Here is a 15,499-nt window from a genome sequence, read left to right on the forward strand (position 1 = left end):
CTCCTGCAAGTCTTTCAAAACCCTTCTGTTACCATTTACAAATGAAGAAAATCCAAGCAGAGGTTAAGTAGTGATATTTCTTATGAACATGTTCAGAGTGTGCCATGTTCGGAGTTATCAGTAGAATTTATGCATTCCTGATCTACCAAGCATGCAATCAAACACCTTAATCATTACTTCTGGGAGGAATGAGGTTGAAATAAGATCTGAGTAGGCAGAGACAAAGACTAAGGGAAAATTGGGAAAACTGGTACCAATCAACTTTCCCTATACAGCTGAACTTATTTTGATCTTTGCAGTGATCAAGTACTGTACACTGAAGTATAGATATAATAGAAACAGACTGAATGAACAGATTCACGATAAGGTGTAAAAATAACTTGCTGAAGATTTGACATGAAAAACAGAATTGCAAATCACCTTCTTGGAGGAAAAGTACATATTTGAATAGAGAAGTTGTTTCATCAATTTTCTCCAGGTTTTAATTTCTATTAAATTTAATTTTTATTAAATGGGGCCAACCCCAATGACAACATTTTCTGAACCAGAAGAGACAGAATAAAAATATAGACACATGAATTTACCTAATAAAAGGGAGAAGTCCCAATGGAAATTAACTCTGCTGCTAGAGAATTCTAATTTTGACATATATTTCACTTCAGCAGACATATACATAGAAACATTAGTCCCTGTGTTATTTTCTACTATTTTTCACTATCATTATAGCAACAAAAGTGATTGTAAAGATCAGATAACTGTATGAGGATATGAAAAATGTAACACTTTTATGAACACAGCACTAGCCCTGGATCTGATCAGTTCCTAATCTTTGCTGAAAGCATAGATGATGCTTGAGCTCAAGAGTTATCTTTTGGAGTCTCATTTGAAAAACTTCATGCCTCTGCCTTGATGGGCTATGATTCACTTCACTGGCAATGCAGTGAAAATGAATTCAAATTATTCACTGTACAGTTTTTATCTGTCACTGAAACTTATTTATTTTATATAACCAAGTGCATTGTCCAGGCACGTCCAAATAGCTAATAATTATAAATGAGGATTATGCTGGTTAGACTTAAAACATGTTCTGTGTTAATGCTTATAAATTAATTCTTTCACTCAGCCTAAAATATTTGATCCCTAATTCACATTTGATTTGTCCCAGTGCTGGCATTCTTTTGCCAGTAACTTCTCAAGGAACTTCTGAAATGATTCCACATCATTTCCAGAAACTTGTGAACCTGTGACTGGCCACACCTAAAAAATAAAAGAAAAAAAAAAAAAAATGAAGGGGATAAAGAGGGCAGGGCAAGTGGGCAGATATCCTATTTATCAATGTGGGCAGGTAGGAAAATGGTCAAGCCAAGGAACAGAAATTACAAACAGTTTTACACAGCAAAACATGCTATTTATCATGAGGCATTGTGGCTAATAAAGTCATTTAGTGTACTTCCTGAATTTCAGCTATACTTTAAATAAAATCCTGAGTTCTCTAGCAGAATGTCAAAAGACAGAATATGGATGGTGTTCCAAAAGGTAAGTTCAATTTTTTGGCACTTCGCTGATAGGATTCAATAAGACTGGTAGAATGAAAAAGAGAAAAAACAGAAATGGAAAAAGAAGAAAGGTTGTTTTCACATAGCAACAGAAAAGGAATTTTAAAAGAAATAAGTTCATTAGTAGTGGTTAAAATGGCAAAAAATAAAATTAAAGAACCATAATACTCTAATTTTAAAAACCATCATTTAGACATACTGTAGTTAAATGAACAGGAAGGCAATATTCATTTAGCCCTAGTCTCAAGAAATTTCAGATAAACAGCTCCCTGAGTACAGATCATCAAAAAAATTCCACAGATCTCAGAACACTTATTGAGAAGATCCTACTGTGATAGTCTCCTACCACTTCTGGTGTCAAATAACTTGATAATGTACTTAAAATTTTTCATCCAGGTTCTCTGGGAAACATAGGATGTGATTAGCTCAAAAGGCCGTGTAATAAATAGCATTTATGATTATTAAGAAAAAGTGTATGCATTATTATTCTCTATGTCGTAGTGTAATATTAGAAACATTGCTGGGCCTTGCTTTACTAAATGCAGACTGTGAGGAACTTCCTTGTTCTTTGGAAAATAATTGCTCACTCTCAACTGCTCTTTTTTTGAAAACTACATCTTCAGTCTGTCCTCTACTTGAAATCAGTAACACACCCCTTGCCTGCAATTTAATAGGGAATTCATACATGCACTTCTGCTATGCTCCTCACTGAATTAATACATATATTTTGCACACTTGACCTAAGCTTCTGGCTTAGGATTTCTTTGACATTTTAGACATTTTAGATGACTGAGGTTTTTTATTTTTATTTTCATGGCTTTCTGCAATACTTTCTGCTGCACTCCATCTGAAGTTTATTTTCTGCATAACATTTACTCTGAGTTAGGATCTGTTTGTACATTTTTCCATGGGAATATCATATACAGCCTTTATTAGAGAGTGGTTAAGTAGACATGTAAATTAAGTGTCATCTTGTAAATTAGACACCAATGTTTGGCTGTTGGTTTGAAGTAGTAGTAAAGCTGTAGTTGTTAATAATTCTGTGTTCATGCAGAAGACCATCTCTTTGATCTTTCACTTTAAAGCAAACCAAAAAAAAAAAAAAAAAACAGAACAGTAGATGCACAGTATGGCATATTTGAGTGAATTATCTTGATAAATTCAGACATGCAAGATAAGAATTTGCAGAGATCTATAAGTCTATGTATATATTCAGTTTGCTTGAAGTGAAAAAGAGAAGCTCAAGCAACAAGAGACATGGTTAGGTGCTTGTCAGGAAGACACCTGCTGTTGCTTAGTCAGCTTGGGAAAAATGACATTGGAAATAAAAGGTCAGAGCACTTGAAGTTGTGGATTAATGAATCAACAATTAGACTGAAAGGTACAAAAAGCACAAATGATATTTTCTGGCATATTACAAATTATCACAATAAATTATCCTATAGACCCCAGGACAGATTTCACACAGAAATGAAATGCTACTTTAATGAGGAAAAGAAGCATGAAAACAATAATAACTGGAAGATAATATGAATATTTAAAACAGTAAACATATACATGAAAAATACTTTACAGGCACTTAACAGTTAAGGAATTATGGATACTTTATCATGATGCAGAATAACTGGAAGGAGTTGGAATACTATTTTTAAATATTAAATAATGTGAGTTAGTAACTTTGTTTAAAGAGATGGTTGTGCTGGAAAACTGCCAACATAGCTTAACAAACATAACTAATAATGGTTACTGGAAATTCAGAGAATAATGGTTCAGCATAGAACAATAATGTTTAATCTGCAAGGTAAATAAATGTATACCAAGACATAAAAATGCATTCAGAACAGACGGCCTTGAAATAGCTAAACAGATAAATCAGGAAAGAGAGAAATTATAAACAAAACATGACAGCTGAAAATACAAGCAGATAAGGATAAGAAAACTGAAATACAAACAATAGTATTTAAAACATATACAGAGAGTACAGAAAAAAGATAATTGTGTCTTCTTTTTTTTGTTTTTTTCCAAAGAGGGTAGGTAAAAATAAACTCAAATGCCAAGACACTAGAAAATAACATAAAAAAAAAAAAAAACTTTGGCAGAAATCAGTAGGCATTCAGCTTACCATCTACCTATATTCACCAGAGTTTCTTGTTCAAGCAACAACTATACCATAACTGCAGACTTGCTAAAACACTACGTGGTTTATGGAATGATACCCTGCAAAGCATCAATCTCCTCAAAGGATCAGAGTTCAAATTTATGTTATATATAGAAAAAGTTTAGCATGGTTAAAATTTTCATCATGTGACACCTTAGATTCGGTTGCAGATACCAGCTTAGATCTAAGGTTTGAAAAAAAGGCAACCAAGTCTCACATAATTCATCAAAAATGTAACCTAACTTTTGTAGTTACAGAGGAGCTTAGACTCTTCTGTAAGTACTATACATTATGTATTAAATGACAATTTAAGTTCTACTTTTGTAATGCAAAGCTGCTCAATGCATCCCATGTAAACTTGTACATGGAAAGGATTAATTATTATAAAAACTGTGAAAGCTTTATAGCTGAACAGGACATTTTGTAATGAAATCTATAGTGAGCAAAGACTTGGAAACTCCAAAATCAAGATAGATTTATGGATTCTGCAGGTGAAAACCATTCAAAGACAGGTAAAATGTTACAGCTTCTGCTGAGCTCAGTATTTATCTTCCTCTCCATGATATTCATTCAAACTAAAACCCAACAAGTGGTTTGTGAATGCTCAGAATTTAGTATATGTTATTATATCTTGTATACTGAGCTGAGATTTCCTCAATGTATTAAGGACATAACATTAAAATATTTCCCTGGAATATAATTTATTTAGATGATGTATTACCTAAAATGTCACAGTTTTCAAAACAAGTTTTCTTTAGTCTTACTTCTAGACCTTGAAATCCTTCCCCTGAAAGAGTCCTGAACACTTTCTACCTTTGTTTCAAAAATGTAGATGCGAAGTGTTAAGAGCCAACATCAGCTGATTGCAAAGAAAGACTCTCAGACAATGGAAAAGTATTGTGACCCAAGCCTAGTGATGCACTCAAGGATCTCAGAACAGCAACTGACCAGAATCCAGTACAAAATCACTCCACCTGCATAGGTTTAGAACAATGAAGATTAGCATGCACCACTAACCATTTGCACAGGACAAGCACACACTGATCCTGCATGGGATAAGCACACACTTATTACACAAACAATGGTAACTGATTACCCTACCCCTTAACACAGGTGATTTGATTAGTCTACACAACTGTATTGAAACATTTATAACCCTATCTTCCTCAATATCAGGATCCCCAAGCATCAGGCTGGGGCACCGCATGCACATTGCTTAAGAAAAAACCCTTTGTAATCCTATACTTTGTCTATGTCTCCTTGGTCAGCGGTGGACTCCTGAGGCACAAGTGTGGGTTAAGTCACACCAGAAACAGCGGCACACTAGTGGGTTTGAGTCCCACTAGAAGGGAGGAGCATTTCAGTCCCACCAGAACTTCTGGCACATTACTGGGTGTCCTGGTTTCGGCTGGGATAGAGTTAATTTTCTTCCTAGTAGCAGGCATAGCGCTGTGGTTTGGATTTAGGATGAGAAGAATGTTGATAACACACTGATATTTTAGTTGTTGTTAAGTAGTGCTTACACTAGTCAAGGACATTTTCAGCTTCCCATGCTCTGCCAGGTGCACAAGAAACTGGGAGGGGGCACAGCCAGAATAGTTGATCCAAACTGACCAAAGGGTTATTCCATACCATGTGACGTCATGCTCAGTATAGAAACTGGGGGGGGTTGGCCAGGGAGTGGCGATCGCTGCTTGGGAGCTGTCTGGGTATCGGTCGGCGGGTGGTGAGCAATTGCATTGTGCATCACTTGCTTTGTATATTGTTATTATTATTATCATTATTATATTGTTATTATTATCATTACTATTTTACTTTATTTCAATTATTAAACTGTTCTTCTCTCACCCCAGGAGTGTTTCTCACTCTTACTCCTCCAATTCTCTCCCCCATGCCATCAGGGTAGGGGGAGTGAGCGAGCGGCTGTGTGGTGCTTAGTTGCTGGCTGGGGCTAAACCACGACACTGGGTTCAAGTCCCACTAGAAGGGAAGTGGGTTCGAGTCCCACTGGAATCCCCTTGACATAAGCTTATAAGCCTGTCACATTATCTACTACACTGACATGATCACTCACTCCTTCCTATTGTTCATTAAAGATCTGTGTAACACTTATCTTTGCCACCTTGAAAGCAGTACTTACATTCTCTCTCCTCTTTCTTACATATTCCCCTTAGTCTGAATAGCCTAAATATTCCTTGTCATAAGAAATTAAATATAATTCTGTGAATATAATTTGTGTTGATGAGCAATATCATGCATCATGTAAACTGTCCCATCAACAGAAATCATATATTTTCACACAAACACACAAAAAAAAAAAACCCTCATTAAACCTGTTTTTGAATGTGGAACTGAAGTACATGCAAGTTGTTGGGTATTTTTTTCATTTTTATGGTGAATAGATATGGTTATTCCTCAAGTAAGAATGGACAAAACCCATGATGTTTTATCTAAGAAACAAGATGATTAATTTAAACCAAGATTTGTAAAATAATTTCTCTTATGCTATTAGCCTAATAAAAAATATTTCATCAAACTATACAAACAGATGAAAGACAAGAGTTCTATCCAGACAGCTTAAATGATCTATTTAAAGGTACAGAAAAATTAGGAACACAAAAAAACCCCAACAACAACAACAAAAAAAAAACTTGTTATGAAGGCACTGTTAGCAAATTATTATTTTCTGTCTTCATAGATAAAGGTTCTCAGACAGCTGTTTTTCATGTTTCATGTTTGTCATGGTAACCCTTATTTTTTCCAGCTCCTAATACAAACATGATAAGTGACAGGGATAATGAAAACAAATAATTGGAAAATAGCATCATTCCATGAGAAAATGGCTATGTTCACTTGCATGAAAAAGGATCAGCATTTGGAAAAGTCTTAGTATACTTTATTGAGAGAGGAATTTATCTACTCGCGTTTACTGACAGTAATTATAAAAAAAAAAAAACCAAGATGAACACTCAATGAATACTGTAGCAAGTGCACTATAAATATAATTTTGTAAAGACAGATTGTAACCTCACAATTGCTTCAAGCAAGACCTAAGTTTGAGCTAACACCAAAAGGCAGATACCTGGGCTCTTATTCCAGCCCCTTTTCTGAATTGGACTAGAGCTGTGATATGCTCTAAGGTATCCCCATGCTTCTAATTGCTGTTCCATCAATGAAAGGGTCTCCCAGCACTATGTGGGGGTCTTGGACAGCTTAAGTAAGCTCAAGTGGCACCAGACACTTATGTGTGGGTTACTGGCTTAATTCATAGCAGTTTAAACTCCCATCAGAGCCAGTGAAGGTCTAATCAATACAGATGATGGAATCTAAAGAGCAATTCAGCTGACCAAGTTATAGAAAAGTGTTTTGTGTTCCTGTATATGTCTACCGCATAAGAGATACCTTGGATAGCCAACCTTTCCTCAAATGTGCTGCTCTAGAATAGGACAGATTCCTCTGTCACGTCTGCTGCCTTATGCAGATGTGCTTGAGATCATGGAGCACCTAACCTGAATTACACTACTGGACACATCTTTAGAAGATAGGTCAAATTTATCTCTCAGGTCTTGTACGATTGTTTTCACTATGTCTCTCCTGGCTGAAACAGAAGCCCGTGTAGCTAGTGCTCCAACAGGCACCTTTTACCAAAACATTCATCTAGGCATTTTAATGCTGAACTTAGTCTCTTGAAGCCTGTCTTCACTTCTGGTAATTGTGGAATTGTACTCAAGATTACTCTGATGTAAGGTATCAAGTAGGTTCTAAAAATGTATCTGAAAAAAGGACCAAAATGCTCTGTCCTCTTTCACAATTATTCGTACCTTGTTTCTGTAATAACACTGAGAGTAAAGGTAAGCATTGTCAAAAATTACCTTTCACATCTATTACATGAGCTGCCCTTGTTTCATAAAACTACCACATTGTTTACCCTCTCAAATTCCATGCTTTTCGCAGATAAGCCTCCTTTTTTTAATGAGTCAAAATGAAAAAGATTGCCATAATGTTAATTACCTCAGCAAATAATTTGACATGCACAGAAGACAGTCAACAAAATTGTATCTATTTAACATGCTAATGGACACAAGTCAAAGATACCACTTCTCTGAAGAAAATCTGCCCAGGATTATCAGGGCTTTAGAATAATATTATTTATAGGATAAAAATGTATATTTAATACACTCAACACAGCGTTGTTTTAAAGGAAGATAGAATAGGATTTTTTTTTCTTAATATTGATGAGCAATTACAAATTTCAATATACAATTTATTTGTAAAAAAGTAAGATATCTTTTTTAAACTGGTTCACACTGTATTGTACTTCAGTTTCCTATACCTAGTATATTTAAAGAAAGAACAGTCCTTCAAAAACAAGAGATAAAAAACTCAACAACTTATACACTTATAATAAAGAAAACTTTACCACCTCAAGATTGCAGAAACACATTTTTTGTAAAGTTTTAAGAACTAAACTCTAAAGTGTTACCAAATAAAATACTGCAATTGCATGCACCCAGTTCCCCGTTCTAAGAATGTGAATAAGTATCTTTGTGAAAAACAGAAAACAAAGCAAATTAAGCAGTGCTCGGATTTTCTGTGGGTTTGGGTTTTTTTGTTTTGTTTTGGGTTTTTTTGTACAAGTAAATGTATGTTGTACTTTCACAAAAGATGCGCACTCATTTTGCAGATGTTGGTGGAAAGATATCTTACTCTGAAGTTAATTATTTTTCAGACAAGAAAATTGTTAACAATAGACTTGACAATTATTTTGCAGTGCTTGACATGTTATAATGTATTTTAATATACTGTGAGTAGTATCTGTTCTAATGAGCTTAAAAATAATACCGCAAGTATGGAGAACTAAGATATAGAGAACAGCATCAACATCAAATTAATATTTTTTTGCTCTAACAAAAATCTTTTGCTCATTTACTCAAGTAAGGAAAAATGTAAAATATGCGTATCATTGCCTGGTATCTCACTGTTGACATGATATAGTAGAAGGGGAAGAATTATTCCTAAGATAGCTGATAAAAAACTTGTGTCCTAGAACTCTTATTTTATTGAAGTCAAAAAGTTCCATGACAACAAGTCTTTACCCAAGTCTTCAAAGGGAAAATCACAAAGTCCCCAAATTGGCTGGGGGTCAACATATGATCCTAAACTCAACATTTGATCCTAAAGTTCTAATTTTATCATCACTTTTATTAATTAAAATGTCAAAAAGATTTTGTTTCCCTTCCTCTATAGAGTACCAAAACCAGAACAACAAATTTTAGAGAAATGTATTTATCATTAATTGCTTGAAAAATACCTGCCAAAAGAATTTCTAATGCAAAAATATTTTTGATAACATCAGTTATAGGTAGTAAATTCTCTTAGCTGGGAAACAAAAAAAATCTATTTTAGGATTCATTTCAGAGTCAAATTCTCTGTTGAAATGTGAACAATTGTTACTAACAGTTTGTGCAGAACACAAAAATAAAATATCAAGAAGTATTAATGATACTGTCATGATTCAAACAGGAATAGTGATATGGAAATAAAGCACTTAAAACAGCACTGATGCAGCACAATAAGAGAAAAGCAAGCATATAAAATGTTAGGTCAAAACAGTGAGGCACATGGAGCTTGAGAAATGGATTCATGAACTTCTTAGAAGAGAGAAACAGGGTCACTGCTGCAGGCAAACATACAAAAGAAAGTTCTGGCCTGAGAGCTATTTTACCGTATGGGCAAGAAAAGAAAAAAAAAAAAAAGTTGATTTTTCAAGATTTATAGAAGACATGGCAAGATGTGAACACAGTCTTTATGGAAAAAGAAGTAGAGAGGAAGATATCTAAAATTACTCCCTTACAGTCTTGAACTTTTATGAGAATGTTGGTGTTAGGAACAGTGACAAGAATAAAGGAATAAAAAAGACAAGTAAAAAATAATGAGATAGGTTTTGGTGATGTTCAACAGTAAGATGAATATTAAGAGAAGTCTGAGATGCAGGTTTAGGTGGAGAAAGATAGGTCAGGGAAAAAAGGTAGATTTTTTCAGAAATACGAGTTAGAATCACTTCTGCATTATGATATGTTCCTATCTATTTTTATTTTCTGATATATCATTATGTGATCATGTGTATACTATGAATTAACGAAAAATGTGTTAAAGAAGGAGAAATAACCATTTCTGGATTTAAACTGGTAATTTTATAGCTGTTGACATGATTGGAATAAATATTTACAGAGACTGATAAAGGACAACGTTGTAAACTTAAGACCTAAATAGTTTGAAACCTTTCTTGCAAATCCCAAGTAAGATCTTACAATACTAGTTCACTATTTTTCTGTCAGCACCAGTTTAAATTCTCATCAGCAGTGCACACAAATGTTGTCATATATGAAGTTATTCTCTGGAGAATGTTCTTTTTTTGAATCTCCACTTGTCTCATATTTCAGGCCTTTTTTTTTTTTCCCCCTTAATGTTTAATCAGTTGATATACCTGTTTCAACTATGACCTAAATATTTCTAAAAGAATACGAAATGAGTGACAGTTTACAGTCATAAATATTGGCCACAAAGGAAGAGAGATAAACCACGGTGCCAAAGTCCTGAATTTTCCAAATTCAGACAGGTAAGGCAAAACACATTTCTAAAGTCACTGCTAATATTCTGCTTCTGGTTTACTAATTAGGCTGTCCTGTGAAACTCTTATTTTTTGAACTTGATGATGATGACTAGCACAGCAGCCCTTAGCAAAAATCTCAGGAGTCTTGCAAAAAACAACTAAGTAATTCTGAGAAATAAAGAAAAGAGGAGATGATGTAGCATTCTATTTGATTTAAAAAAAAAATATTATTAAGCGAACAAGTCACAATCCAGTGATCTTCTGTGGAGAAATATTTTGAAAATAGACTAATAATAATGTTTAATAAGTAGTAGCATACGAGTAAGTGTCAGTACATTAATTGAGGAGCATCACTTGGAAAAAAAAACAATCAGTAGAAGTTAAGTGTTATACACAGCTTTGAAAATGTCGACATCAGACCACAGTGTTTTCACGAATACAGTGAGGCAGCCGTAAAGCAAATATGGTGCTCTAAAGAGCACTGACAGACCACAGGTTTTGTTGTCCAGCACATATAATGGTGGTGTAAAAAGACAGAATGCTCAGTTTTTCTTTCTCCTAAAGAGTCTCTAGCTCCCTGCTACTGTGAAACTTTCTGAGATTATGACTAATGAAAGAGGCATGGATAAACTGTCCTGCATCATATTGAAAATCTCAACTGTCAGACCTTTTGCATGAAAGTTACAAGGAGGAAGACTGTATCTATCCTTGAGGAGAAGAGGCAAGAGAAGCTTCTTAGCCTTTCCTTTTGAGGCGCTATACTGCAGGACTTGCTATAAGTATGAAGAAATGAGATAAAGTCCAAACAACATGATGAAAATGCATTTGAAAAGGGGAGGAAGAGAAAAGAAAAAGATAGAAGAAACTTAAATTCCTTTATTAATATAGATTCTTTGCCTCAAAAAGGAAGCAACCAAAAATCTATACAGTTGTTTATTGGAAGATTTTTTCACTTCTACACAGGAATACAAAGAGCTTGTCTCTAGTCCTTCAAGAACATAAGGACCTTAAATTGGGGGGGGGGGGGGGGGGGGGGAAACAACAAGTTATTGGAGGAGGATGTCACCAGAAACATTTTAAACTGATTATATAAACATCTGAAGGTATTCTGATACTGACAATAAAAGGCCACTACTATTTTTATAAATGTAAGCATTTTGTAAGTAAGCATGTATTAGTAAGATATTGAGTTTAAAAAATTCAAAAGATACTGAAGTAAAACACAAAGCTATATCTCAAGATAATTAAAGTAGTGCTTTCCAATTGCTCAACTGCATAAGTCTTAACTTCCTCCAAGCTGAAAATCTTACTCTTCTCAGATACGAAGAAAAGTTCCCATTTAATCCTCACATATAATAAAAGTACAGTCATGATCTAAAAATTGGACCTTTTCTATAATTATTTATGAATCATAAAAGACCTGCAAGCCTTAAAGTCTATTTGTAATGTATAAGCTTTCTGTTGTAGAAGAATCATTCAAACAAAGAGCCAAGAAAAAAAAAAAAGATTATTTTTAATGATATAAAGTAATAGCAAATTACTTCCCAGTGGATTTTTCACTTTCATTTATGTCTCTGGGAAAGCATAAAATAGCAATTTTTTCCTGTTTTAGAACCCAATGACAAGAATGTTTTGAAATAATTTTGGAGCTGTAAAGTAGAATGTCTAACAGAAAAAAAGCAAAATTATGTATTTTTGTTCTATCAGTATCTGTTAGCTATAGGGGAACATAATTTACACACTCACACTATACATCTCATACAATATAATACAGTGCCATAACAACTTTTAGCACCACAGAACAACCTGAAATCTCCAGAATTTATAATTCAGTTCAAAATCAATTCAATAATCTATCCTTGAATAAAGTTCTTGAACCAAAGGCAACAAGTCAGTGTAAAGTATACTTCTTTAAGAAGAATGCATCCGTAAACGATGGAGATACCTGATTTCAGCTGCGCCCCCCCCCCCCTCCCCCCCAAATCTAACACTTTTGTCTTTAATGAACCAGAGAGGAGGGTAAAATATTGAATGAAAAATTGTGGCAAAGAGATCAGACTGCTTAACTGGAGAAATGAAATTTAAAATGTTTTCATATGGAAATCTCATCTATATTTGCTGTCCTAGTGAATTTTTCTCTTCCATTTGCAGCCATAGAGAGCACTGTCTCTTCCAACAAGAATTCATTATCATTCAGTTTTCAAAGGGAAGGAATCACTGAACTCATTTTTCACTTTCAATATTTATCATTTATTCAAAAGGAAACTAGTCATTTTTTGGAGACCAATATCAGAATGATGGCATACACGAACACTGAGTAAAACAGTCAAAGAAAGAAGAAATGCAAGTAAACTATGGGAAAGGAGAATGAAAACACACAAAGCCTAATGTAAAGGCTTCAGTCTCTGTTCACACTGTAGAATTTCAAGCCTCAGACTGACATGATATGCTGAGCTCAGTTCAGATAGCATTATCTTCGTTTCACTTACACTTTTGAGCCCAAGCAATTATGTAAAGTGACTAAGCACAGATTTAAACAGTTTATTTAAAAATCTAGATTCTCTTTGGTACTTTTTATCTTTATAGAAATTGTGCATTTTCCTTTCTACACACATAGTGTACAGAAATTGTCCATTTTATTTATTCCTGAATTACAAATGCTACAAATTACCCTTGTAAAGATATATATTATAGTATCATTTTTTCTGAACTTAAGTGACTGACAGTTAAATATAACAAGCAGATAAAAATAAAATTAAAATAATTAAAATAATTCTAAAAATATTTTTCAAATATATTTAAGTACTATGGCAACTTTCAAAACTCTGTCTTTATTCTGTAGTCTGTTTATTTTAATTGGAAACTCAGGTTGAAAAATGTAGACAGAATCATTTCACCTTTCCAAAAGAAATAGTAATTGAGTTTATTACATTATTTTATACAAAACAAAGCCTTTTGACACTTTAAAAATATTCTCTAAGGGAAAAGAAAGACTGAAAAGCTAAGCTAATGGGTCAAGTGAAGCACTAACCATATGGCAAGATCAAATGTGGTAACTGTCTATCTGGAATTCTTCTCTAAATTCTTGTGCATCAGTTCTGAGGTCTGAAGTGTTGCTTGCTAATAAAATGTACCAATAACATGTATACAAATAAAGGACACACATGCATAAATAAATTGCATGTATTCAAATAGATTACAAAATAACAATAGATAAAACCAGAGAAAATTTTAAAGGAAAATTTTAACAATTGAGAAATTGAGAGTGACTAGTAAAAGTTATGATCCAGGTTAAGAAGTTAGACTACATGTCCCATGATGCACTAAGCATAGTATCTAAACATTTTTAACTCCTAAGTAAACATCATTTCAAAAGCCAAAAACAATTTTAATCTAAGTTTAGTTAGAAGTTATCTATGGGAAAAAGGAACACATGTTCCATTCTTTGTTATCAAGAGGAAAGGATTGGAAAAGCTCCTCTTCCACATACTTTACTGCTGCTGGTTCTTCAAATGCATTTGTCCTGGTTTCGGCTGGGATAGAGTTAATTTTCTTCCTAGTAGCAGGCATAGTGCTGTGTTTTGGATTTAGTAGGAGAAGAATGTTGATAACATGCTGATGTTTTTAGTTGTTGCTGAGTACTGCTTATGCTAGTCAAGGACTTTTTCAGCTTCCCATGCTCTGCCAGGTGCACAAGAAACTGGGAGGGGGCACAGCCAGAATAGTTGATCCAGACTGACCAAAGGGCTATTCCATACCATATGACGTCATGCTCAGTATATAAACTGGGGGGGGTTGGCCGGGGAGCAGCGATCGCTGCTCGGGAACTGTCTGGGTATCGGTCGGCGGGTGGTGAGCAATTGCATTGTGCATCACTTGCTTCGTGTATCATTATTATTATTATCATTATTATACTGTTACTATTAGCATTACTATTTTACTTTATTTCAATTACTAAACTGTTCTTATCTCAGCCCAGGAGTGTTTCTCACTCTTACTCCTCCAATTCTCTCCCCCATCCCATCGGGGTAGGGGGAGTGAGCGAGCGGCTGCGTGGTGCTTAGTTGCTGGCTGGGGCTAAACCACGACAGCATTTAATTTTAAGATTATCTTAGTGAAAAGCTTAGGAGGCCATACTAGTGCTTGTTCAAGAAAGCTTTAGGGGTGAATAATAAAAGCATTCCAAAATGTGATTTTTCTTTGCTTCTGAAGAATTATATAAGAAATACTTCCACAATATCCACCCCATCATGGAATACTAGTTCCAGATGATGATACTACCTAACAACGATCAAATCAAATAGCTATGCATGCCTATGCATTTATACATGAGAGTCTAGCTAAATATCTGTTTGCTTTCTATGTATGTGTACTAGGTGTAATACATACACACAGTTAAAGATAATATAAATATAATTCTCCCATGCATTCTTCTTAAAAGTGTGAACTTAGGCATAATCAACATCTGTTGCAACAGTAATACCAGATTATTATTTACTAGAAAAGCACAAAGATAACAACCCTTCTAGTAAATATGAAAATATGAATATTTTGGTTAGCACATATTCTGCCCATCTGCTGAAATCTTAAAGCAAATTGAAACAAGATTAATGAATATTTTTCTTCAAGTTATTCATGCAGTTTCTGCCATCATTAGGAGGTTTCACTTGAATTAGCTATAAAAAAGTCTTCCCTTCTACCTATTTTAAATGACAATGATGTGCAGAACATGTTTTATCTCATTCTTTGATCAAATGTCTCTGTATCAAGCAATTTGTCCAAATAAATGCAAAAAGGGACAATGACATAATTTTCAAGTTGTCTAAAACGTTTCTAAGAGACTGAATTCAATTAGCATGACCAACGGGGGTGGTGGAGTCACCATCCCTGGAAGTGTTCAAAAAACAGGTAGATGTGGCACTTTGTGACATGGTTTAGTGGGCATGGTGGTGTTGGGTTGATGATTGGAATGACAATCTTAGATGTCCTTTCCAATCTTAATGATTCCTAGTTTTTACTTTCATTATAAATAATCCAGCCACCAAGCCAGGGAACATGAAATTGCTACTATACCCTTAACTGGTTTAGTGGTGGACTTGGTAATGTTAGATTAATGGTTGGACTGGACGGTCTTAAAGGTCTTTTCCAACCTAAACGATTCTATGATTCTAT

At 34.4% G+C, this 15,499-nt stretch overlaps 1 protein-coding gene across 1 annotated transcript in view; it reads right to left on the reverse strand.

The window, feature by feature from the left end:
* The window catches only part of GRIK2 (glutamate ionotropic receptor kainate type subunit 2), a 449,336-nt gene that overhangs the window by 165,670 nt on the left and 268,167 nt on the right, over window positions 1-15,499 (reverse strand).

Source organism: Pelecanus crispus, chromosome 3, assembly GCF_030463565.1.
Source record: "Pelecanus crispus isolate bPelCri1 chromosome 3, bPelCri1.pri, whole genome shotgun sequence".
NCBI classification, from domain to species: domain Eukaryota; kingdom Metazoa; phylum Chordata; class Aves; order Pelecaniformes; family Pelecanidae; genus Pelecanus; species Pelecanus crispus.